Below are 27,785 nucleotides of genomic sequence, written 5' to 3'. Positions count from 1 at the left end.
TTTCATTAAAATGACAATCAGCAAAACGTGCTGTAAAAACGTCACCTGTCATAGGTTCAATATACCTTAATATTGAAGATGTTTCATATCCAACATATATTCCCAACCTCCTTTGAGGACCCATTTTTGTACGTTGTGGTGTCGCAATTGGAACATACACTGCACAACCAAATGTTCTAAGATGGGAAATATTTGGCTCTTGACCAAAAGCAAGTTGTAGGGGGGAATATTTATGACTTGCACTTGGTCTGATGCGAATCAATGCAGCAGCATGTAAAATTGCATGACCCCATATAGATACAGGGAGTTTTGTTCTCATTATCAATGGTCTAGCGATTAACTGTAAACGTTTAATCAATGACTCGGCTAAACCATTTTGTGTATGCACATGAGCAACAGAATGTTCAACAACAATTCCTATAGACATGCAATAGTCATTAAATGCTTGAGATGTAAATTCACCAGCATTATCAAGTCTCACCCTTTTAATGGTGTAATCAGGAAAATGAGCTCTCAATTTAATAATTTGGGCAAGAAATTTTGCAAATGCCACATTACGGCTTGATAACAGACAAACATGAGACCATCTGCTAGATGCGTCTATTAGAACCATGAAATATCTAAATGGTCCACATGGTGGATGAATTGGTCCACATATATCACCTTGAATTCTTTCAAGAAACATTGGTGATTCTTTCTCAACCTTAAGTGGTGAGGGTCTAGTTATCAATTTTCCAAGAGAGCAAGATGTACATGGAACCATTGTATCATGATGGATTTTTCTATCCTTTAGTGGATGTCCATGAGTACATTCAATAATCCTTTTCATCATTGTTGATCCTGGATGGCCTAATCTGTTATGCCATAAACTGAATACACCAGGATCAATATATTTTTCGTTAACTACCATATGTATTTCTGGTACATTTATATGTGTATAATGTAATCCAGAACTAAGTCTTGGCAGTTTTTCAACCACATGACTCTTGTCAGTGATACTTAAATATTTCTCATTTTCTGTTGTCACTGACTGATAATCATACCCGTTAAGGTATATGTCGGAGAAACTCAATAAATTTCTGCTTGACTTGGGAGAAAATAAGGCATCATTTATTAAAAATTTTGTACCATTTGGTAGTATGAAATTTGCCTTTCCTATCCCTTTTATCAAGTTAGCAGGTCCTGATATTGTATGTATAGTTCCTTCCGTTGGTTTTAGATCAATAAAATATTTCTCGGATTTAAGTATAGTGTGTGTAGTTCCACTGTCTGCTATACAGAGATCTCCACCACTTGATTGATGTTGTATTCCAGCAAAATTCATATTGAACTTCATATATAAGAAATAAATAGTGAGTACATTAATATTACACAATATTTTAAACGCAAATAGATAGTACTGAAACATTTAGCAAACATAATGACAAAGACAGACGATATTAAATCGTTTATTTTTCAAAAGACACACAACTTAAACATTCAAGAAATCTTCATATAAATCAGATGGTTTCTCAGTGACTGTTGGATCAATATTATCCACAAAATTTACTTCCTTTTCTTTACCTTTCAGCGAATCCTGATACATCTTAACAAGATGTTTAGATGTTCGGCAAGTATTAGTCCAGTGGCCCATTCTACCACATCTGTAGCAAGATTCTTCAGAATTTTTAGAAGAATTTTCTTCAACATCTTGTTTAATGGGCTTGTTTTGTGGTTGATATTTATATTTTCGTGGATTACTATTTCTTTGACCACCACGGCCACGACCACGACCACGTCCACGCCCATTACCATTACCATAAGGATGGTTTCTACCATAGTTATGGCTTTTGGCATGATGATGGTGATGGTTATTATAACCACGACCTTGCCCGCGTCCTTGTCCCTGTTTATAATTATTTGCAGTATTTGCTTCAGGGATTGCAAGTGTACCAGTAGGACGGGATTGCTGATTTTTCATTAATAGCTCATCATTTTGCTCTGCAACTAAGAGATATGAATTAAGTTCAGGATATGTTTTGAACTTTAGCATTCTCAAATTTCTTTGCACTGTGATGTTTGCAGCATTCATTGTGGAGAAAGTTTTCTCCATCATGTCTGCATCACTAATTTCATGTCCACAGAATTTAAGTTGTGAACATGTATTATACAGAGCTGAGCTGTATTCATTTACTTTCTTAAAGTCTTGGAACCTTAATGTTCTCCATTGTTCCATTGCAGCTGGAAGTAAAATTTCTCTTTGATTATTGAATCTGCTTTTGAGACCTTCCCATAAAACATGGGGATCTTCTACAGTCACATAATTATTTTGTAAGCATTCATCAATATGTTGATGAATAAAGCAACATGCCGTAGCTTGTTCTTTTTCAGAACAAGTGTTGTTTTCATTTATGGTTTCAAGAATGCCCATTGATTTAAGATGCATTTTTACTTTTATAACCCATGGCATGTAGTTGTTTCCAGTTGATTCTAAAGGAGTAAATTTAAGCTTTTCCAGATTCGACATTTTCTATTATCAAAAATTAAAACAAACATCATGATAAATTAGAGTCAATTTATATTCATAAGTATATAAACATTAAACATAAATTTAATATAACATAAATGATAAGTAGGTGACAGTGTCGACCATGTGTAAGCAATCATAAATAAATGTTATATAACAAAAATATAAATATTAGTAAACATAAATGAAAATTTGGCGACAGTGTCGACCATATATTTTTTCAGGTGGTATAACCGACCTATATCATTCTGGTGGTATAACCGACCATATATCATTTTGGTGGTATAACCGACCATATATCATTTTGGTGGCAGAGCCAACCATATTTAGTATTAAGATTATCGTGCTGATAACGTGTTATAATTCAGTAGGCTTATAACTACCTTTAGTGGTTTGATTCTTGATGTTATAATTCAGTAGGCTTATAACTACCTTTAGTGGTTTGATTCTTGATGTTATAATTCAGTAGGCTTATAACTACCTTTAGTGATTTGATTCTTGATTTAGAATACTAATAATGAAGTGTAAGAACAAAGATGATAATGGAGAGAAAGAAAGAAACACTTTGTAAGTGTGAGAAATGGTGCAAGTTTAATGCTTGCATTCATGAGTATTTATAGCCTAAAATCTCAATATAAAAATACATACTTTGTGTACCAAAATTGACTATATGTATACACCAAAATTGACTATCCATATCTATATTATTATTATTATTATAACATTTAGATATATGTATTGGGATATAGGAAGCGAGTTTCTTATGAATTGGTTCATGTAGAATTAGATTGGTTAAAGATGGTATGTTAAAATATGATTATAATTGTATTAGGGAAAGGGAATGTTTATCAGTAGTTTGCTCAAGGATAAATTTTGACTATCAGACTAGTTTTAGATGGTGTTAAGTCATTAGTTGGGGCTGATTCATTTTGTTATAAGCTGGTTTTAAAATGCCACACGCCCATTATGATTATGAAATTTTTATTCTTCTTGGGGGTTTATGTTAGGATTTAGGACCCAAACAAGACAAGTGATTGATCATAATCACTAACCCACGGACGACAAACGAATAATTAAAGCAAAACGATAAATAAAAGGATATAACGACACAGGATTTAACGTGGTTATATCCCAACTCCAAACACGAAGAAGGGTTTAGTGCACGGGCGCAAACCAGAGATTTTTCACTATTAATTTCGTGCACACATTTACAGGTTACATGGGAGTTATATTTATAGGAGAAAACAATAGCTTAGGGAGCAAGCTAATCCAAATCGTATACGGACTCCTAATTAGAATATAATTCCTAATAAAAGAATTCGTGTTCTGGAAATCCAGTTTGTGAAACTAGCGTGAGAACCAAATTTAGATGTCACCAATAGTGACATTATGTCACCAAATGTGACATTAAATTTTCCAACAATCTCAAAATGCTCGATCAATATCTTCACGTTTTGGAACATGTGCTCACATTTGAGCCAACACCATTTATTTGTTTTAAATACTTCTTCATATTTAATAATCTCCCACTTGAAGGAGTATTTAAACAAGTCCCACACCGATCTTCAACAGAAAATCCATCACACATGTCAACTATGTTTGTACAACCCGCAATAACTCTAGATTAGCCTATTAACAACTCCTTTTGATACAGCCGGATGAGACACCCGAATCACACCGCATTTCACTCGTTAACCCACGAGCAAATGAAGTCTTTCGACACCAAAAAACACCGCTGAGCGATAATCCAATCTCTTAGTTACTAGCTTGGGCCATCTCGGTTTCTTTCGCCACCATCTTCATAGAAGATCATCTTCTTACACTAGAAGACCAATTGAAGTATGCGACACTTCAATTATAGGATTCTTCATGAGACTACACCGCTTCACCGATCACTCTAGACATGTCTAATCCCGAACACACATGTCAATGATCACCCTCGTACAGGATTTCACCGTCTATCTATGATTTTCCTTCTCAGCAATCAGAAAATCCAACAGACGCCCTCGTAGACTCTTCATCAAGGCTCCAGTGAGAACGCAGTCACAACCTCGAAATCTACTAACTTTTCAACTTTTCTCTTTCTCGCTGGTTCACTGACCTCCTCATAGCTAAGAATTTCACAAACCCACCTTCTCATCACAAGCACGCTCCCATTGTACGAGTAAGAAATAAAACCGCGACTATTGGAAAAGAAACTTGGTTCGTATCACCAGTCAGTCACAAATTTCTTTGCCATCAGAGAGTAAAACAAGTATTCGAAACCCTAGTGTTACCCGGAATGATCACACTAATCTTGAGAACATTGGAGAACAACATCGCATAATCATCTCCACCACTCTATTAGTTGACTAATTCCCACTAGCTCGATAACTTTCGTCGGTTACCAAACTCACACCGAGTTCCCGACACCCTCAATGATCCTAGAAAGCTCAAGTTCCGGGACTTACACAATTATCCACTCCCTCCATCACCTAAAGACTTCTAACTGATCACCATCGAAATAAAGACCGCTCTTTTTGTTGAAATATTAACCAAACCCGGGCAACCGTCGACCGTGTTCTATGCGACACCCTTCGACAACCAATTACCCTTAGTGATAAGAAGCTCTAATCCGCCCGCATATTCCATTATCACTAGAATATTGACCAAACACCATTGGTCATCCCATTTCTAAACCGAAAGCACCAAACTTCCCCCATACTCCGACTATCGACTTTCAACCCGATGCATCTTTGTAACGACCCGGATTTTTCCGATCGTTTTACACTTATAAGATTAATATTTACATAAATTAAACCTTACCAACATGATAAGCAATCTAAATTGTTGAGATTTATGTTTTTGAAAAGAGTTTTACACAACGTTTGACCGTCCAATTTGACCGATGATATCACGAACTATATAACATACGATAATTATACGTTTGTGTATATATATGTACTTATATGTATTTAACATAATCTAAGGATGTTTTAACATCTCATTGTGTACTAATAACAATGAGTTATAAGTATATTTTGAAACTACTAACTTAAGTTTTCAAAACGATAACCATATGTAACGTTCTTTGACATAAATACTTATAACCTATAATACTTATACATGTATCGTATAGATAGGTATTTTATCACTTTTAAAGGGCTTACATACATGAAACAATATAAGTATATTTACAAAAGATAGCTATTTTTGAATCCTCGTTCCGTTTTCTCAAAGATTTCTACACGTATATTTAGGGTATATGTACCCGTATTATACGCAGCTTCTAGATGTATTTACTATTGGTATATACCAATAAAAATCTGCTCCTTAGCAGACTTAAATGATTAAGAAACATGTAGAACCAACCATTTGTCAAGTAGCATGAATTATTTAGCAAGAAAACAAAGTTAGGTATCTTTTTTTTTCTTTATATACTAAAAACGTTTTTATGAATGAACACCATTTCTTCACCCCATTTTCTCATACTTACACTCCCATTTCTCTCTCAAAATACTCTTAACTTCATACTTGATCATCTCCAAGCATTTTCCCCATCATTTAGCTTCAAAAACAACACTTAAACCTCATAAGAAAACCTTTCCAAGAACACTTCAAAAATCCTTCCAAATTTACAAGTTTACTTCCAACCTTTTGATCCAACTCCACCACTCTTTTGGTTCTAGGATTTTACTCATCTTTTACAGCAACCTTGTCCAAGTAACTTGAGGTAGTAACCTTGTTCATAATTTTATTCGATTCAAATTTCTATAGCTATCTTATTTTGTGTTGTAAAATTTTAACAACAAGAACATAGTTTGAATGATTTCAAACTTGTTCGCAAACTAAATAGATCCCTCTAACTTAACTTTTAAAATACTTTAAGACCTGTAATATATCATAATGATATGCTAACTTAACAAGATACAACTTGTTTTTACAAAGAACACCTTAAAACTGAATCTACGGCGTCAGAGTGTAACCGGGGGCTATTTTGGGTTGGATAATTAAAACCATCTTGAACTTTGAATTAGAAGTTCATGTTCTGGAAAAATGATATTTCTTATAAATATGTTAACACATAAAAATTTCATGGTTTAATTCAAAGTATAAGTATTTTTAGAAAAATGATCATTAAATGATGTTTTTATGACAAAAATGATTACTTCCATAAGATTCACCTAGAGTTTGGACTATAACCTGTGATTCTGAATGTAAACCAAGGTATTTACAGTTCATATTCTTAAATTTTGACTCGATCCAAGGAAGTGGCAAGTTGAATCAACAAAAACGGAGTTGTAACGAAGAAACTACGACTAAAATAAGATCGGGTATCCAAAGCTTGTTTAACAACGAAAATAATTGGTGAAAAAATAAATAAATCATATCTTCCCTAATTAATATGATATTTCATATATATTTACTCGTGATTTAATTTTATATATTTCAGGACCACCCGTAAACAACACGAGAAGATTAATCATAAGACCTCATGTACGTACGCAACACGTCATTTGACAACACGGTACTTTATGTACGCAACACGTCATTTGACAACACGGTACCGTGGGTCAAGATTAATTCTGATCAACATGAATACGATGGGGTCTTTATTTATTTATTTTATTAAGCAAGTAATTGTGGACTACTAACATCGGACTGCTAACTACGGACTAAGAAATTATTAAAAGTATTAAAAGTATTAAAAGTATATATATGAAACGTTTATTTCTTAAAAAGAAAATATATTGATATATTACATATGGTTAGGTTCGTGATATCAATCAGAGACCAAGTCGTGTTATTATCTTCAAGACAAAAGTGAGTATATAGTCCCACTTTTAAACTTTAAATATTTCGGGATGAGAATACATGCATTTTATGATTTACAGTATAGACACATGTGATCAAAAATATAAATTCTATGTTGGGGTGAGTTATTGGCATACTTCCCCGTAGCTTGGTAACTACAATTTACATGTGGTATTGTAAACGCGAATCCTGTTGATAGATCTATCGGGCCTGACAACCCCAACCGGGCTGGACGACCAGTACTAAACGGTTGCACAGTACTTCGTTTTGTATACTACACCTGGTAGGGTGTAGTGATGTTATATGAAAGGGAATATGCGACGATGATTAAATGTTAAGTATGGTTACCAAGTGCTCAACCACTTAGAATATTTTTATGTTTATAAATATGAAATCTTATGGTCTATATTTATATCGCTGCCGGCATTAAACCTATATCTCACCAAATTTATGTTGACGTTTTAAGCATGTCTATTCTCAGGTGATAACTAAAGGCTTCCGCTGCATCATGTTGAACTTAAGCAAGATTTGGAGTTCGCATATTTGTGTCAAAAATAAAACTGCATATCAGAAGATTTGTAATGTAAAATATGTTGGAAATCATGTTGTTGTTATTACATGTAAAGTTTGTAAGGCTAAGATTATCGCTAGGCGGTAATCATTATTATGTTGTTTAAACCTTGGTTTTAAATAAAAGTTATGGTTTGTATTGTAAAAACGAATGCATTTTTTGAAAAACGTCGCATATAGAGGTTAATACCTCGTAATGAAATCATATGTTATTGTATTCGTCCTTATGGTTAAGGTCGGGTCGTCTCATGTGGTATCAGAGCGGTGGTCTTAGCGAACCAGGTTTACATTAGTGTGTGTAATTGATAAGTCGTTAGGATGCATTAGTAAGTCTGGACTTTGACCGTGTCGGATTTTAAAAAACTATTGCTTATCATTGTTGGTTAAAAATTGATATGTAAATATTATGAGGTACTAACTTGCTAGTTTTTGTGTGATAGATGTCCGGCTCAGAACTTATTATCATATTCAGTGACTCCGAACCCGATTCCCCATATGGTATTTCAGTCATTAACCTATCCGATGACGAAAACGACACCTTTGGGGAAGACTCACAATATCCGGATGAACCAACTATAGAGGAACCGGAAAGTGAACCGAAGGAGGAAGAAAAACATGAAATTACGGAAGACGAGATCAAACGAGGAAAGAAACGAAAGGCTAATGAATTAGAAAATTCAAATCCCGAGATTAGTAAGGATGTTGTGGCACCAACTCCACTAGACACTACCACCCCTATCCCCGCTATTCCTATTAGTGCTATCCCGGCATCTAGTTCTTCGGCCCCTCAGCCAAAACGTAGGGAGACAGCTAGGATTCGCGTTGGGGGATTCCCTGAACATAAACGTTTTGGGATATAGGCTGAATGATGCACTATTGTTTAAAACTATGGGATCAAATAACGTTTTGTATAATATTACTAGTGTGGTTTTCTTAATGTTTGATGTAAGATAAGCTTATGTAAAATAGTGGAGTGTGAAATACAATAATTTTCCATGGTTGAGTATTATTTGGATGGTAGTAATTGATTTCCGTACTAAGCTATTAAGTATGAACTTTAACGGGTAGGTACTACCCCAGATATAATTATAAAACGCTAATAAGAAGAAAAGGCTTTTATAATAATAACTGGTTCATATTATTAATAAGTTGCGATGTACTGTAAATACATACTACATCTAAAATATTCCGTGTGAATAATTTTTTTTTTCATTCTTATAGAAGAAAATGGCGCGAGTGAACCGAATGACGGAACAAGAAGTCGAGGAACTCATAAATCAACGAGTTAACGACAGAATGTTATGGGTCGAGGCTGCAAGAGTTGCTGCAGTTAACCCAAATCCTCGTGTAAGATGCACTTACAAGACTTTTCAAGGTTGCAAGCCTTCATCATTCAGTGGAACAGAAGGGCCAATCGGTTTAACCCGGTGGATCGAAAAGATGGAGTCTGTGTTTAAAATCAGTGGTTGTGTTGAGAAGGACATGACCAAGTATGCATCATGCACTTTACAAGATAGTGCACTCACGTGGTGAAAAAACTATGTCAAGGCTGTAGGAGGAGATGTAGCTTATGATACTCCATGGGAAGAATTCAAAACAATGCTAATCAACGAGTATTGTCCAAGGAATGAGGTTAGGAAATTGGAAGCTGAATTACGAAGTCTGAAAGTTGTTGGTACTGAACTCACCAATTACAATCAGCGATTCATGGAATTAGCTTTGCTATGTCCTGAATTGGTACCAACCGAAGAACGGAAGATTGAATTGTACAAACATGGTTTGCCCAGAAACGTCAAGGCAAATGTTACAGCATCGAAACCTAAGACTATTCATGAAGCCATCACTATGGCAAATGAATTAATGGATCAAATTATTCTGGATAAGAATACCGATGTTAAGACATCGGAAAACAAAAGAAAGTGGGAAGGTAATCGTGATCGAGGTTACCATCAACAATCCAACAAGAAACCAGAAATGGTACAAGGTGCGGGTAGTGGGACCGACGCAAGATATGTAAGACAACCACCTTATTGTAATAGGTGTCACAAACATCACACAGGCTTTTGCAATATTGAGTGCAACAACTGCCACCGAAAGGGTCATCATGCTAAGGATTGTTGGATTTCTGTCGCAAGAAATACTAAAACTCCTGCCACCAACGCAAATGGAACTGCGTTAGCCAACGTTATTTGTTATGGATGTGGAAAACCAGGACATATCAAGACTTATTGCCCAAATGCAGAAAAGAAGGATGAACCTGCTCGTGGAAGGGTGTTTAATGTCAATACTAGAGCAGCAAGAGAAGACCCGAAGTTGGTTACGGGTACATTTTCTGTTAATAATTTAACAGCATCTATTATATTCAATACAGGTGTCGATAAAAGTTACATGAATAAAGACTTTTACACTAAGTTAAATTGCTCATCATTACCATTGGATTCTATGTACTTAATTGAATTAGCTAATGGTAAGTTATTGAGAGCCGATAAAGTCTGTCGTGAATGTAAAATAGAGATAGCCGAAGAAACATTTAAGATCGATTTGATACCTGTTGAATTGGGAAGTTTTGATATAATTTTCGGCATGGATTGGATGTCCAAAGTAGGAGTCGAAGTTGTGTGTGCTGAAAAGGCAATTCGCATTCCTCGAAAAGATAAATCAATGATAATGATTTAAGGAGATAAAGGTAACTCAAACCTAAATCTCATTAGCTGTTTGAAAGCTCGAAAGTGCCTAGAAAAGGGATGTTATGTCATCCTAGCACATGTAAAGAAAGTTGAAGAAAAGGAAAAGAATATTAACGATGTAAATGTAGTAAGAGACTTTCCCGATGTATTTCCGGAAGAATTACCGGGACTACCTCCTTTTAGGTCTGTAGAATTTCAAATAGATCTTGTACCGGGAGCTGCACCAGTTGCTCGTGCTCCATACAGACTTGCACCGTCCGAGTTAAAAGAACTTCAGAGTCAGTTAAAAGAATTACTGGACCGTGGATTCATACGACCAAGTACTTCACCATGGGGAGCTCCAATTTTATTTGTTAAGAAGAAAGATGGATCTTTTAGGATGTGTATAGATTATCGTGAACTAAATAAGTTAACTATCAAGAATCGGTATCCATTACCGAGAATTGATGACTTATTTGATCAATTGCAAGGATCATGTGTTTACTCGAAAATTGACTTAAGATCGGGCTATCATCAATTACGTGTCAAAGAAGAAGACATTCCAAAAACAGCTTTTCGGACACGTTATGGTCATTACGAATTTTTAGTCATGCCGTTTGGATTGACAAATGCGCCAGCTGTATTCATGGACCTCATGAATCGAGTTTGTAGTCCGTATTTAGATAAGTTTGTTATCGTTTTCATTGACGATATTCTTATCTATTCCAAAAGTGAACAAGAGCATGAACAGCACTTAAGGTTAATATTAGAGCTGTTAAGAAAAGAACAGTTATACGCCAAATTTTCTAAGTGTGCTTTTTGGTTAAAAGAAGTGCAATTTCTTGGCCACGTTGTTAGTAGCAAAGGAATTCAGGTTGATCCAGCTAAAATTGAGGCCATCGAAAAATGGGAGACTCCTAAGACACCAACGCAGATACGCCAATTTTTGGGTTTAGCTGGTTATTATAGAAGGTTTATTCAAGATTTCTCCCGAATAGCTAAGCCGTTGACAGCGTTAACGCAAAAAGGGAAGAAGTATGAATGGACTTCTGAACAGGAGGATGCATTTCAATTACTGAAGAAGAAGTTGACTACAGCGCCTATTTTATCGTTACCTGAAGCGAACGATGATTTTGAGATATATTGTGACGCTTCGCGACAAGGTTTTGGTTGTGTTCTTATGCAACGGAAGAAAGTTATAGCATACGCATCCCGACAATTGAAGATTCACGAGCGGAATTATTCGACTCATGACCTAGAATTGGGAGCAGTAGTGTTTGCATTAAAGATATGGAGACACTACTTATATGGAGTTAAATGCACTGTGTTTATGGATCATAGAAGCCTTCAACATATTTTTGATCAGAAACAGCTGAATATGAGGCAACGTAGGTGGGTTGAGCTGATAAATGACTATGATTGTGAAATCCGATATCATCCCGGGAAGGCGAACGTGGTAGCCGACGCTTTAAGCAGAAAGGAATGGGAACCAATTCGAGTACGAGCGATGAACATAAAAATTCGCATGAATCTTAACTCACAAATCAAAGAGGCTCAACGAGAAGCTCTCACTAAAGAAAACATAGGAAATGAAGTAATGAAGAAGTATGAGAAGCAACTCGTTATACGGGAAGACGGAATTCGATATTTCGCAAACCGTATTTGGGTACCGAAGTTGGGTGGATTAAGGAAGTTAATATTGAATGAGGCACATAAGACAAGATATTCGATACATCCTGGAATTGGAAAGATGTATCAAGATCTTAAGACGCATTATTGGTGGCCTAATCTAAAGACAGACGTTGCAACATATGTTGGGGAATGTTTAACTTATTCTAAAGTCAAAGCAGAACACCAGAAGCCGTCAGGGTTACTTCAACAACCAGAAATCCCAGAATGGAAATGGGATGGTATTACTATGGATTTCATCACAAAGTTACCTAAGACTGCTTGGGGTTATGACACAATTTGGGTGATAGTTGATCGCCTCACTAAATCTGCACATTTCTTGCCCATAAAGGAAACGGATAGAATGGAGAAACTATTACGATTGTATATAAAGGAAATTATTTCAAGGCATGGAATACCTATTTCTATTATATCCGATCGTGATAGTAGATTTACATCAAAGTTCTGGCAATCACTACAGGAGGCCCTAGGAACTCGTTTGGATATGAGCACCGCATATCATCCGCAAACTGACAGGCAGAGTGAAAGAACAATTCAGACTCTTGAAGACATGCTTAGGGCATGTGTGATCGATTTTGGAAATGGATGGGATAAGTATCTACCATTAGCAGAATTCTCGTATAATAACAGTTATCATGCGAGCATTAAAGCTGCACCATTTGAAGCACTGTATGGAAGGAAGTGTAGATCCCCTATCTGTTGGAATGAAGTAGGAGACCGACAATTAACTGGTCCCGAGATCATACATGAAACAACTGAGAAAATAGTACAAATTAAGGAGAGATTGAAAACAGCCCGTAGTCGCCAAAAGAGCTACGCCGATGTTCGAAGGAAACCATTAGAGTTTCAGATCGGTGACATGGTTATGCTAAAGGTGTCACCTTGGAAAGGTGTAATACGTTTCGGTAAAAGGGGTAAACTGAACCCAAGGTATGTAGGCCCGTTCAAGATCATTGAACGTATTGGACCGGTAGCTTATCGACTCGAGTTACCGCAACAACTCGCCGGAGTACATAATACGTTCCATGTCTCAAACCATAAGAAATGTCTTGCAAAGGAAGATCTCACCATTCCTCTTGAAGAAATCCCAGTCAACGAGAAACTACAATTTATAGAAGAACCAGTCGAAATTATGGACCGTGAGGTTAAACGGCTTAAGCATAGCAACATACCAATCGTTAAGGTTCGTTGGAATGCTCGAAGGGGTCCCAAGTTTACTTGGGAACGAGAGGATCAAATGAAACAAAAGTACCCACATCTGTTTTCCGATGACGCAAGATAGGTACAATTTTAAAATTTCTGGACGAAATTTATGTAACGGGTAGGTAATGTAACGACCCGAATTTTTCCGCTCGTTTTACACTTATAAGATTAATATTTACATAAATTAAACCTTACCAACATGATAATCAATCTAAATTGTTGAGATTTATGTTTTTGAAAAGAGTTTTACACAACGTTTGACCGTCCAATTTGACCGATAATATCACGAACTATATAACATACGATAATTATACGTTTGTGTACATATATGTACTTATATGTATTTAACATAATCTAAGGATGTTTTAACATCTCATTGTGTACTAATAACAATGAGTTATAAGTATATTTTGAAACTACTAACTTAAGTTTTCAAAACGATAACCATACGTAACGTTCTTTGACATAAATACTTATAACCTATAATACTTATACATGTATCGTATAGATATGTATTTTATCACTTTTAAAGGGCTTACATACATGAAACAATATAAGTATATTTACAAAAGATAGCTATTTTTGAATCCTCGTTCCGTTCTCAAAGATTTCTACACGTATATTTAGGGTATATGTACCCGTATCATACGCAGCTTCTAGATGTATTTACTATTGGTATATACCAATAAAAATCTGCTCCTTAGCAGCCTTAAATGATTAAGAAACATGTGGAACCAACCATTTGTCAATTAGCATGAATTATTTAGCAAGAAAACAAAGTTAGGTATCTTTTTTTTTCTTTATATACTAAAAACGTTTTTATGAATGAACACCATTTCTTCACCCCATTTTCTCATACTTACACTCCCATTTCTCTCTTAAAATACTCTTAACTTCATACTTGATCATCTCCAAGCATTTTCCCCATCATTTAGCTTCAAAAACAACACTTAAACCTCATAAGAAAACCTTTCCAAGAACACTTCAAAAATCCTTCCAAATTTACAAGTTTACTTCCAACATTTTGATCCAACTCCACCACTCTTTTGGTTCTAGGATTTTACTCATCTTTTACAGCAACCTTGTCCAAGTAACTTGAGGTAGTAACCTTGTTCATAATTTTATTCGATTCAAATTTATATAGCTATCTTATTTTGTGTTGTAAAATTTTAACAACAAGAACATAGTTTGAATGATTTCAAACTTGTTCGCAAACTAAATAGATCCCTCTAACTTAACTTTTAAAATACTTTAAGACCTGTAATATATCATAATGATATGCTAACTTAACAAGATACAACTTGTTTTTACAAAGAACACCTTAAAACTGAATCTACGGCGTCGGAGTGTAACCGGGGGCTGTTTTGGGTTGGATAATTAAAAACCATCTTGAACTTTGAATTAGAAGTTCATGTTCTGGAAAAATGATATTTCTTATAAATATGTTAACACATAAAAATTTCATGGTTTAATTCAAAGTATAAGTATTTTTTAGAAAAATGATCATTAAATGATGTTTTTATGACAAAAATGATTACTTCCATAAGATTCACCTAGAGGTTGGACTATAACCTGTGATTCCGAATGTAAACCAAGGTATTTACAGTTCATATTCTTAAATTTTTACTCGATCCAAGGAAGTGGCAAGTTGAATCAACAAAAACGGAGTTGTAACGAAGAAACTACGACTAAAATAAGATCGGGTATCCAAAGCTTGTTTAACAACGAAAATAATTGGAGAAAAATTAAATAAATCATATCTTTCCTAATTAATATGACATTTCATATATATTTACTCATGATTTAATTTTATATATTTCAGGACCACCCGTAAACAACACGAGAAGATTAATCATAAGACCTCATGTACGTACGCAACACGTCATTTGACAACACGGTACTTTATGTACGCAACACGTCATTTGACAACACGGTACCGTGGGTCAAGAATAATTCCGATCAACATGAATACGATGGGGTCTTTATTTATTTTATTAAGCAACTAATTGTGGACTACTAACATCGGACTGCTAACTACGGACTAAGAAATTATTAAAAGTATTAAAAGTATATATATGAAACGTTTATTTCTTAAAAAGAAAATATATTGATATATTACATATGGTTAGGTTTGTGATATCAATCGGAGACCAAGTCGTGTTATTATCTTCAAGACAAAAGTGAGTATATAGTCCCACTTTTAAACTTTAAATATTTCGGGATGAGAATACATGCATTTTATGATTTACAGTATAGACACAAGTGATCAAAAATATAAATTCTATGTTGGGGTGAGTTATTGGCATACTTCTCTGTAGCTTGGTAACTACAATTTACATGTGGTATTGTAAACGCGAATCCTGTTGATAGATCTATCGAGTCTGACAACCCCAACCGGGCTGGACGACCAGTACTAAACGGTTGCACAGTACTTCGTTTTGTATACTACACCTGGTAGGGTGTAGCGATGTTATATGAAAGGGAATATGCGACGATGATTAAATGTTAAGTATGGTTACCAAGTGCTCAACCAATTATTTAACAACCCGTCCATAATACTATAAACGAGGTACGTTATTCTTTGGTCCCATAGCGAGGTATTTGACCTCTATATGATACGTTTTAGAAAAATATTGCATTCGTTTTATAAAAAGCACACCATTATTATACATAATGCATGTTTTAACAAGTGGGCGATTATTTAAGGAATAATCCCCATATTACATTGGTTTACACATGACATAACAGCCGAATATAATACATGACAAATGTTTTATTGAATGCAATACTTCATTTAAACAAAAGCATGAGACTCCATGCATAGCTTGCTCAGATAATGCAACAGCGGAAGACTTTCTTAAGGACCTGAGAATAAACATGCTTAAACAGTCAACACAAAGGTTGGTGAGATATATAGGTTTAGCATTAATATAAATATAGACCACAAGATTTCATAGTTATAAACGTTTTGGCAAAGATATTCTATATGTTGATGAGCGCCCAGTAACTATACTTAACAGATGTTTTCCGTGCATATTCCCTTTTCAAAGTTATCCCTACACCGTACCAAGTGTAGTAGAACGAAGTACTAAACACCCGTTATGAACTAGTGCTAACTAGCCCGAGTGGGGTTGTCAAACCCAATAGATCTATCAATAGGATTCGCGCTTACATGTTAACCACATGTAACAAATAGTTACCAGACTATTAGGGATATATACAAAGGTACAACTCAACATAGAATATATATTTAAGTACTTGTGTCTATTTCGTAAAACAAAAGATGCATGTATTCTCATCCCAAAATATTTGTAGAGTTTTAAAAATGGGACTATATACTCACGGTTGTAAAAGTATATTTATAATAAGTTTTCAACTTATTAAAAATATGGCCGTCGTCCTTGGATTCACGAACCTATAACAATAATAATGTTTCAGAAAATAATACCACATATGGTTAAAATAACAATTCAAGTTTATAGAATACTTATATAATAATTTTTATCATTTTTATGTTAGTAGTCTTAATATTGTCCAAAAGTCCGATGTTAGTGGTCCATAATTAGTTACTTAATAAAATAAATAAAAACCCCATCGTATTCATATTGATCGGAATTAATCTTGACCCATGGTACCGTGTTGTCAAATGACGTATTGCGTACATAAAGTACCGGTGTTGTCAAATGACGTGTTGCGTACGTTCATGAGGTCTTATGATTAATCTTCTCGTGTTGTTTACGGGTGGTCCTGAAATATATAAAATTAAATCATGAGTAAATATATATGAAATATCATATTAATTAGGAAAGATATGATTTATTTAATTTTTCTCCAATTATTTTCGTTGTTAAACAAGCTTTGGACACCCGATCTTATTTTAGTCGTAGTTTCTTCGTTACAACTCCGTTTTTGTTGATTCAACTTGCCATCTCCTTGGATCGAGTCAAAATTTAAGAATATGAACTGTAAATACCATGGTTTATATTCGTGATCACAGGTTATAGTCCAAACTCTAGGTGAATCTTATGAAAGTAATCATTTTTGTCATAAAAACAACATTTAATGGTCATTTTTCTAAAAATACTTATACTTTGAATTAAACCATGAAATTTTTATGTGTTAACATATTCATAAGAAATATCATTTTTCCAGAACATGAACTTCTAATTCAAAGTTCAAGATGGTTTTTAATTATCCAACTCAAAACAGCCCCCGGTTACACTCCAACAACGTAGATTCAGTTTTAAGGTGTTCTTTGTAGAAACAAGTTGTATCTTGTTAAGTTAGCATATCATTATGATATATTACAGGTCTTGAAGTGTTTTAAAAGTTAAGTTAGAAGGATCTATTTAGTTTGCGAACAAGTTTGAAATCATTCAAACTATGTTCTAGTTTATAAACTCTTATATAGATAGCTATAAATATATGAATTGAACAAGAGTTGAAGTAGAGTTTTTACCTCAAGTTTAAAATGTAAAGTTGCTGGAAAGAAGTAGTAAAATAAAACTTGAGAGAGTTCTTGCAAGTGTGTGTGAAAATTGAAAGTAAAATTTGGAAAATGAATGTGTAAAAATGAGTTAAAAATGGTGCTTATTTATAGGCTTGAAAATTTGGTTTTTAGTGAAAATATCTAAGATAAGTTAAAATTTATTATGTCATGAATGACATATTACACAAATAATTGAAGATTTCTATTGGTATATACCAATAGTAAATACTTCTAGAAACTGTGTGCCATACGGTTACATATACCCTAAATATACGTGTAGAAATCTTTGAGAAAACGGAACGAGGATTCAAATATAGCTATCTTTTGTAAATATACTTATATTATTTTATGTATGTAAGCCCTTTAAAAGTGATAAAATACATATCTATACGATACATGTATAAGTATTATAGGTTATAAGTATTTATGTCAAAGAACGTTACGTATGGTTATCGTTTTGAAAACTTAAGTTAGTAGTTTCAAAATATACTTATAACTCATTGTTATTAGTACTCAATGAGATTTTAAACATCCTTAGATCATGTTAAATATATATAAATACATATATATACACAAACGTATAATTATCGTATGTTATACAGTTCGTGATATCATCGGTCAAATTGGACGGTCAAACGTTATGTAAAACTCTTTTCAAAATCATAAATCTCAACAATTTAGATTGCTTATCATATTGGTAAGGTTTAATTTATGTAAATATTAATCTTATAAGTGTAAAACGATCGGAAAAATCCGGGTCGTTACATTACCTACCCGTTAAATAAATTTCGTCCCGAAATTTTAAAATTGTACCTATTTTGCGTTGTCGGGAAACAAATGTGGGTACTTTTGTTTCATCTGATCCTCTCGTTCCCAAGTAAACTCGGGACCCCTTCGAGCATTCCAACGAACCCTAACTATTGGTATGTTGCTCTGCTTGAGTCGTTTAACTTCACGGTCCATAATTTCGACGGGTTCTTCGATAAAATGTAACTTCTCATCGATTTGGACTTCTTCGAGCGGAATAGTAAGGTCTTCTTTTGCAAGGCATTTCTTCAAGTTTGAAACATGAAAGGTGTTATGTACCCCGGCAAGTTGTTGAGGTAACTCAAGTCGATAGGCCACCGGTCCAATGCGTTCGATGATTTTAAATGGCCCTACGTACCTTGGGTTAAGTTTACCCCTCTTGCCAAAGCGTATCATACCTTTCCAAGGTGACACCTTTAACATAACCATGTCATTAACCTGAAATTCTAACGGCTTCCTTCGAACATCAGCATAGCTCTTTTGACGACTTTGGGCGGTCTTCAATCTCTCCTTGATTTGCACAATCTCTTCAGTAGTCTCCTGTATGATCTCGGGACCAGTCAGTTGTCTGTCACCTACTTCGTTTCAACAGATAGGGGATCTACACTTTCTTCCATAAAGTGCTTCGAATGGTGCAGCATTAATACTCGTATGATAACTGTTGTTATACGAGAATTCTGCCAATGGTAAATATTTATCCCATCCGTTTCCGAAATCGATCACACATGCTCTAAGCATATCTTCAAGAGTCTGAATGGTTCTTTCACTTTGCCCATCAGTTTGAGGATGATATGCAGTGCTCATATCCAGACGAGTTCCTAGAGCTTCATGTAGTGATTGCCAAAACCTTGACGTAAACCTACTATCGCGATCGGATATAATTGAGATAGGTACTCCGTGTCTTGAAACGACTTCCTTCATATATAATCGTACCAATTTCTCCATCTTATCCATTTCCTTCATAGGCAGGAAATGTGCAGATTTGGTGAGACGATCGACAATGACCCAAATGGTGTCATAACCCCATGCAGTCTTTGGTAGCTTCGTGATGAAATCCATAGTAATACATTCCCATTTCCATTCTGGGATTTCTGGTTGTTGAAGCAAACCTGATGGTTTCTGATGTTCTGCCTTGACTTTGGAGCAAGTCAAACATTCTCCAATGTATGTTGCAATGTCAGCCTTCAAGTTTGGCCACCAAAAGTGTGCTTTTAGATCTTGATACATCTTTCCAGCTCCTGGATGTATCGAGTATCTCGTCTTATGCGCCTCATCTAAAACCAATTTTCTTAACCCTTTAAACCTTGGTACCCAAATGCGTCCATTTAAATATCGGGTTCCGTCTTCCCGTGTAACAAGCTGTTTATCTAACCCTTTAAGCATCTCATTTCCAAAGTTTTCTTCAGAAAGAGCTCCTTGTTGAGCCTCCTTAATTTGTGTAGTGAGATTCATACGAATTTTCATATTCATTGCTCGTACTCGAATCGGCTCTCTTTCTTTCCTGCTTAGAGCGTCAGCTACTACATTTGCTTTCCCGGGATGATAACGAATTTCACAATCGTAGTCGTTTATTAACTCAACCCACCTTCGTTGCCTCATATTCAATTGTTTCTGATCGAATATGTGTTGAAGACTCTTGTGATCAGTGTACCCTGTACATTTGACCCCATATAAGTAGTGTCTCCACATCTTCAATGCAAACACTACTGCTCCCAATTCTAGATCATGCGTCGTATAATTTCTCTCGTGAATCTTCAATTGTCGGGATGCGTACGCAATAACTTTCTTTCGTTGCATAAGGACGCAACCAAAACCTTGTCGCGAAGCGTCACAATATATCTCAAAATCATCGTTCCCTTCAGGTAACGATAAAATAGGCGCTGTAGTCAACTTCTTTTTCAGTAATTGAAATGCACTCTCCTGCTCAGAGGTCCATTCATACTTCTTCCCTTTGTGTGTTAATGCGGTTAATGGTTCGGCTATTCGGGAAAAATCTTGAATAAACCTTCTATAAAAACCAGCTAAACCCAAAAATTGACGTATCTGTGTTGGAGTCTTCGGGGTTTCCCATTTCTCAATGGCTTCGACCTTCGTGGGGTCAACCTGAATTCCTTGACTACTAACGATGTGACCAAGGAATTGTACTTCCTTCAACCAAAATGCACACTTAGAAAATTTGGCGTATAGCTGTTCTTTTCTTAACAGTTCCAGCACCAACCTTAAATGTTGCTCGTGTTCTTGCTCGCTCTTGGAGTAGATAAGTATGTCATCAATAAAGACGATAACAAATTTATCTAAATACGGGCTACATACTCGATTCATGAGGTCCATGAATACAGCAGGTGCGTTTGTCAACCCGAACGGCATGACCAAAAATTCGTAGTGACCGTAGCGTGTTCTAAATGCGGTCTTCGGAATATCTTCTTCTTTTACTCGCAACTGATGGTAACCTGATCTTAGGTCAACGTGATCCTTGCAGCTGATCAAACAAGTCATCAATTCTCGGTAATGGGTACCGATTCTTGATAGTTAGCTTATTTAACTCGCGGTAGTCTATACACATTCGAAAGGATCCATCTTTCTTCTTAACGAATAGGATCGGAGCTCCCCACGGTGAAGTACTCGGTCGAATAAATCCACGATCTAGCAATTCTTGCAACTGGCTTTGTAGTTCTTTCATTTCAGACGGTGCGAGTCTATACGGAGCACGAGCCACTGGTGCAGCTCCTGGTACTAGATCTATTTGAAATTCTACAGATCTATGCGGAGGTAATCCCGGTAATTCTTCTGGAAACACTTCGGGAAATTCTCTTACCACAAGCACGTCACTAATGCTCTTTTCCTTCGTGTCGATCTTCTTCACATGTGCTAAAATAGCATAGCACCCCTTCTTTATGCACTTTTGGGCCTTCAAACAGCTAATAAAGTTTAGCTTATGATTACCCTTCTCTCCGAACACCATCAATGGTTTCCCTTTTACGCAGGGAAAACGAATCGCTTTTTCATAACAAACAACTTCCGCTCTCATCTTAGACATCCAATCCATACCAACAATTACATCAAAACTCCCCAATTCAACGGGTATCAAATCAATCACAAATGTCTCACCAGTTAATTTAAGCTTACGTTTACAACAGATTTTATCAGCTTTAACTAGTTTACCATTTGCTAATTCTACAATACATTTATCCTCCAGGGGCACTATGGGGCAATTTAGTTTAGAGCAAAATTCTTTACTTACGTAACTTCTATCGGCACCAGTATCAAATAAAATATAAGCAGGTAATTCATCGATAGTAAACTTACCCGTAACAAGCTCCGGGTCTTCTCGTGTATCGTTAGCATTTATATTAAATGCTCTTCCACGGGCTAGACCATTTTCTCTGTTTTGATTCGGGCACTTATTCTTGTAATGGCCCTTTTTCCCGCACCCATAACAAACAACAACTTCAAGAGCGGCTTTGTTATCATCTGTGAGAGGAAGCCTACAATTTTGTATATGATGCCCTACTTTGTTGCAATTCTTACCACTACAAGAAAAATGCTCCTATAGGACCCCCAATTTGGTCATATAAAGCCACTTTATAGGACCTTTGGGCTTGATAGGACCTACCAATGGGGGTTGTATCTAACGCGGTCGTATAAAGTATTGAAATTAAAAAGTGTCCTAAAAGGTCATAAGATTATGAAACCAATGATCAGGTCCTATAATATAATTAACAACCACAAAGAAAGGTCCTTAAAATACATATTAGGAGCATTGTTTTATATTGAGACATACAAAAGGGTCACAAAAAGTAAAAATAGATTACATTAGTACCAACAAAAAGGGTCATAATAAAATTTTATATTTCTTAAGGACTAACAAAAATAGTCTCATTTTTAAGACTTTAGTATCTTAGTACCCAAATAGGAGTTCTATTATGAAAAAAATACTACATTAGTACCAATAAAAAAGGTCTTAATGTAACAGTATACTAGTTTAGTACCGAGAAAAAAGGTCACAATATCCACAAATTTTACTTTAGTACCACTCTTTGGGTCCTAATATATAATAATGTGTTATTTTAATACAACATAGAGGGTTCTAATATAATGATTTTTAAGGTTAGTACCACCAAAAAAGTCCTAATATGAATATATTATTAAACCTTAAAACCACAAAATGGGTCCTAATATGCAAAGATATGTTTTTTAAGTACCATGAAAAAGGGTCCTTATATAATGATATTATATCAAGTTTATTAGGACATAATTATACATCGTCATATAAAGTCATAGTAGTTCCGGATCGGTTGCAGATGGATATTCGGATCTGGTTCGAATATTCGATTCCCGTTCGGATTCGGGTATTCGGAACCTGTACGAATATTCGGGCCCAGCTCGGATAATCGAATCCAGATCGGATTTTTGAGTCCGATTTGGATATCCGAATCCAATTTGGTTTTCGGATTTTGGGCGATTTTGGTGGTTCCAGCTTTATACTAAAAACCAAATATGAAATAAAACACAATTACATTTCAATAAAATTTTCTCATAACGTAAATGAAAACACTAAACATGAAATAAACCATAATTATATTTCAATAAAATTCTCATAACGTAAATGAGCACACTAAACATAAAAAAACTCAAAAATAATCCAACATATAAAGACTTCGAATAACATTTGACAAAGAAAGTAAAGACAATGAACATCAACGCAGAACGTCTTGGATCAACATGTATCTTTATTAATCCAATGGTACCACCTACATATAAACCATCCATATATTTTTATTTATACGCATAAAAGTACAAGTTATAATGGATATGACGTGCTAATTAACTGTAATATAGTATAGAATAAGATAGATCCCTACAAGCAAGTTTCATCATGGCCATGACTTGATAATTACAATAGCACACAACCACTCTGATATATATCTATAACTTCTATTATGCAATCTGAATTTAAGAATAATACTTACAATTGTAATTGCAGCTTCTTTGCTTTTAGAAGCGCCTCCTTTAGAAAATCATCTCCGAACCATATCCAATCGAGTTGGAGATTTTCCTTCTTTAATCTGTTAAAATTAAAATAATAAATTAAGTATTAACAATGGATATCCCTTTTCATTTTTCTCGCTAAGCTCCTGAAAAAAATATATAAATATCCTAATATAAAAAAAATAATGTTACACCAAGTTAAAGACTATTTCATACCTTAACCTTGTCTCTATTCCAATATCTAACAAGTCTTCCCCAGTGTTTTTTGTGCACTTCTTTAGGATATAGGATTTGAATTTATTTGATCCTGCAATGATAAAGACGGATCAAACCAGCTCTTTAATGTAATCTAATCAAGAGCTTAGGAGCTGCACATTGTACACTCAATTATATTTTAGTAGTGTGTTCACTAGCTAGTTCGGTCTATCTACACATGAGCTGCACATTGTATACAATGATTATATTACAATTATAAAAATTTCAGTCATCTACAGCTCGCAAGTAGTGTTAAAGACAATCAATAACTAGAAAAAGAACAATTAACCAACTCAACCATTAAAGGAATTGCTTGAGCATTTACAGTTGGTTGAATCTGCAACTCATTTTTTAACCTTTTAATCTCTTGCAAAGGCTGCTTAAACTCCATTTTGTCAAGTGGCAATTCAGAAAAGTCTTTTAAAAAACTGGCGAGCTCGAGGAGCACCTATGGCTATGGCATCTGGTTCAGATGGTTTCTTACGCTTACAACCAACCTGTTTAAACATTATTATCAAAGTGTATTTAAAAAGTGCAGCAAAAAAGTACAAATATATTTTGGATCATATTTACATGTGTTGCAAATATTAAGCAACTGATTATCTCGTGTGTTTGAAATAAAAACCCAATAGTAAAAAGGTGAAACCAAGAAATACACAGCATACAATAATTCTATGAAAAACTCTGAATAACTTAAACAAGAAAATACAGAACATGTACCTCTTGTTCAGCCTCATTTGATACAATCGAAACACGCTATGCTATGTAACTCGGTCTGTCATGCAATAAAAAAAGAATATGATAGACTAGCTAAATTACCTAAATGGATACTTCCTTATACTTTTGAAAATTCCTTAAATTGATGACTTCATCTCCTCATCGGCAGCTCAATGATAATGAGAGCACAATTTTCCTCTTTTACCTAACAATTCACCCTCTATCTTTTGACATTGTTGTCTAAATTTTTCATTTCAAAAGACTCCATTAAGCACACATCTATAAAAAAAAGCCTACTATATGTATCAAATTTTCAATTATTTGTATCATATATTTGAAATTCAATCATAAATATAATGACACTCTATCATGTGTATTTATATTATATTTGTATCGCCATTTTAGGTTGACTGTTGTAAAATAAAATAAAATAACAAGCGGTGTACCTCCGGGATTAAGACAATAAATCCGTACTTGTTGACCTACCAATATCCATTGTACTCGAAACTGAAGAGTTACCCGAGACAGCACAAAAAAAAGTTTGAACAACATTACCACCAATGAACATAAAAAATCAACATTAATCAGAATAGGGGTATAAACATGAAATTCAATGACGAACATGCAACAAAACAACAAACATAGGACAACACACATAGAACAAACATATAATATGCAGTCTTTAATGAAAAACAAACTTAATGCTAAATAAGTAAATGAAAACTACAACAAGAACATATTGGATTACCGTAACGAAGACAAAAGAGAAACTACCGAATTGAGCTTCAATTATCACTTAGGCAGTAACCTAAAATAAAAAGAAAACCAGAGAAATATTGTTAAACATGAATAATAAATGAATAAACAAACACATTACCACATTCAAACAAACCCAAAATCAAGAATGAAAACTAACCTGGGAATACATTCACAATCGCAGAAGAGATAACTGTGACAAACATTAGATTCCAGCAATCGAAAACAAAACATGAACAATACCACATTGCCACAATCAATCGAAGAGGAAATCAAGAAATAACAACAAAAAAAACGTACAAAGCTAATGCATCAATGATTTTGATTGAACAAATATAAAAATTTTAGAGTCAATAAAAGCATCTAGGTTTGATAATAATTAGGAATTAAACCCTAACCTTTCAACGTCATCGACCGCTTACAAGAATAAAAATCGTCCGTGAACCCCATTGAAAGTACTCGCAACGAAACACAAATAAAAACCCTAATTTTCCTCCATTGTCGTCGGCTTCAAAAGGCTGTTAAATTGATCATGGAGGTCGATTTCAATCGCATACAAATATAGGATTAAAAGCATTAAAGCCATTAATCGCAAGAAGCAGTCACAAAATCACCATATTCAATCGCTAAGAATAGAGAAGGAAAAATGGATCGAGTGTTATGAATCGGTGCTAACGAAGAAGAATCAATTAATTGAATTAAGCTATCAAAAACCTAAAAATACGTAAACACAATGAAAGCTTACATTTTACTTGTTTAAGGGTGTGTTTGGGTGACAGAGCTTGATTTTAATAAGCTCTAAGTCATAAGCTTTGTTTGGTAGAGAAAAAAAGTAGAGCTTATGAAAATCATAAGCTATGAAAAAATAAGCTACTTTTAGTAGCTTATGAAAAATAGTAGAGCTTATGAACTGGAAAATAAGCTCCAGCTAGTTTACCAAACACTTATAAAAAATAATAAGCTCCGGCTACCAGCTTAAAAAATAAGCTCCAGCTCCAGCTGTATCTCATAAGCTCCAGCTCCATCTACAAGCTTCAGCTTCAGCTACTTTCGTCCAAACACACCCTAAGTCAAAGGGTTAGGAACGTATAATACTTGATACTCCATTAATAGATTATGAAGTTAAGTAAATTTGAGTAGTTTTAAAAAATTTGGGAACGGGAGGGAATATCGAAATAATTTTTGACCACTTATTTTTCTTTTTCATTATGTTTTACTCCATAGAGTACACACTTATTTTTAACCCCATATAATCATATACAGTATGATTTATGATATATGATGTTGTACGGTATAACACTTTAAGTCATGTTTGATTGCGTGTGTAAAAATTGATTGTGTACGGATCATCACAATTATGGTAAAACAATAGGGGTATAAACGAGTCGAATCGGGCGAGGTAATATGTCCGCAGAGGCTTTTGCGGCTTTTGATGTTATGATGACACGTTTGGCCGGCGAAAGCGCACCGGGTGACGGATCCGCCAATGTGTTATCATACAAAATAGAGAATCGGTCCGGGAAGAATTCCTTGAAAGAGACGGTTAACGGTAAATTGAAAAGGGCGGGTCCTCGAGGTTGAGTGGTCGGGTTCGTTTTGATAGTTAGTTTGATGTGATTCCTCTTTTCATGTTGTAATCGGTTTTGATTGATTAGTTTGTGTTTATGATTTTTCGGATTGTTACGGAGGCTCGTTTAGATATTTGTTTTCTAGGTGCGAGCTTTCTCGTTTCCTCCTTCTATTTTTATTCTTTGTTGAGGGCGTTTTCTTTTGAAAACGGCTTCGTTTCTATATGAGTATTCGTTTTTTTGCCGAAAAAAAAATAAAAATAAAAATAAATAAACGAGTCGAGCTCGGCCGAACTTGAACTCGTTTAGGCTCTGCTCAAATTGAGCTTTTAACGAGTCAAACTCACGAGTAGCTCGTCTCATTCATAATCCTAAAAAACATTATATTATCTAGTTCTCTAGTATATATGTATAATATGAATTTTGCTAACGAAAACTTTAAGAGTTGTCATTAACATGCATCGAATCCTTGTAAATAACGAGTATTAGTCATATTCAAAATCACAGTTATTAAAATATATAACAGTTTAACGCATGTTAACAAAAGAACTAAGGGTTGTCATTAGCAAAATTCATATTCATATAATATTTATGTTAATTATTATAAAATAACAAATAATGTCAACATATTAGGAATCAGAGAAAAAAAATATAGAAATTAGAAAAAAATAACGAAAATAATCGATACAAAATCGTTTTCATTTAGCATAGTGATTATTGCCTTTTCTTGAGTGGTTGAGAGGTCTTGAGTTCGAGTCTCAATTGGAATTTCATAA

The 27,785-nt window shown here is 34.7% G+C and overlaps 1 long non-coding RNA gene across 11 annotated transcripts; it reads right to left on the bottom strand.

Moving 5' to 3' along the window:
- Positions 1 to 23,291: 23,291 nt before the first annotated feature.
- LOC139847309 (uncharacterized) lies at positions 23,292 to 26,182 on the bottom strand. Of its 11 annotated transcripts, none has more exons than XR_011759433.1 (8): positions 25,840 to 26,182; positions 25,602 to 25,634; positions 25,434 to 25,493; positions 24,689 to 25,192; positions 24,325 to 24,465; positions 23,930 to 24,020; positions 23,695 to 23,790; positions 23,292 to 23,475 (listed from the first exon to the last, which is right to left on the bottom strand). It is a non-coding gene; the product is annotated as an uncharacterized lncRNA (long non-coding RNA). The 11 variants fall into 11 exon arrangements; XR_011759434.1 differs by having other exon boundaries at positions 24,689 to 24,743; positions 25,132 to 25,192; positions 25,602 to 26,179; XR_011759431.1 differs by having other exon boundaries at positions 25,602 to 26,182.
- Between the last annotated feature and the right edge of the window lie 1,603 nt (positions 26,183 to 27,785).

This window comes from Rutidosis leptorrhynchoides, chromosome 5 (assembly GCF_046630445.1).
Source record: "Rutidosis leptorrhynchoides isolate AG116_Rl617_1_P2 chromosome 5, CSIRO_AGI_Rlap_v1, whole genome shotgun sequence".
In the NCBI taxonomy this organism is placed as follows: Eukaryota; Viridiplantae; Streptophyta; class Magnoliopsida; order Asterales; family Asteraceae; genus Rutidosis; species Rutidosis leptorrhynchoides.
This window is presented reverse-complemented; position numbering and strand designations above follow the sequence as displayed.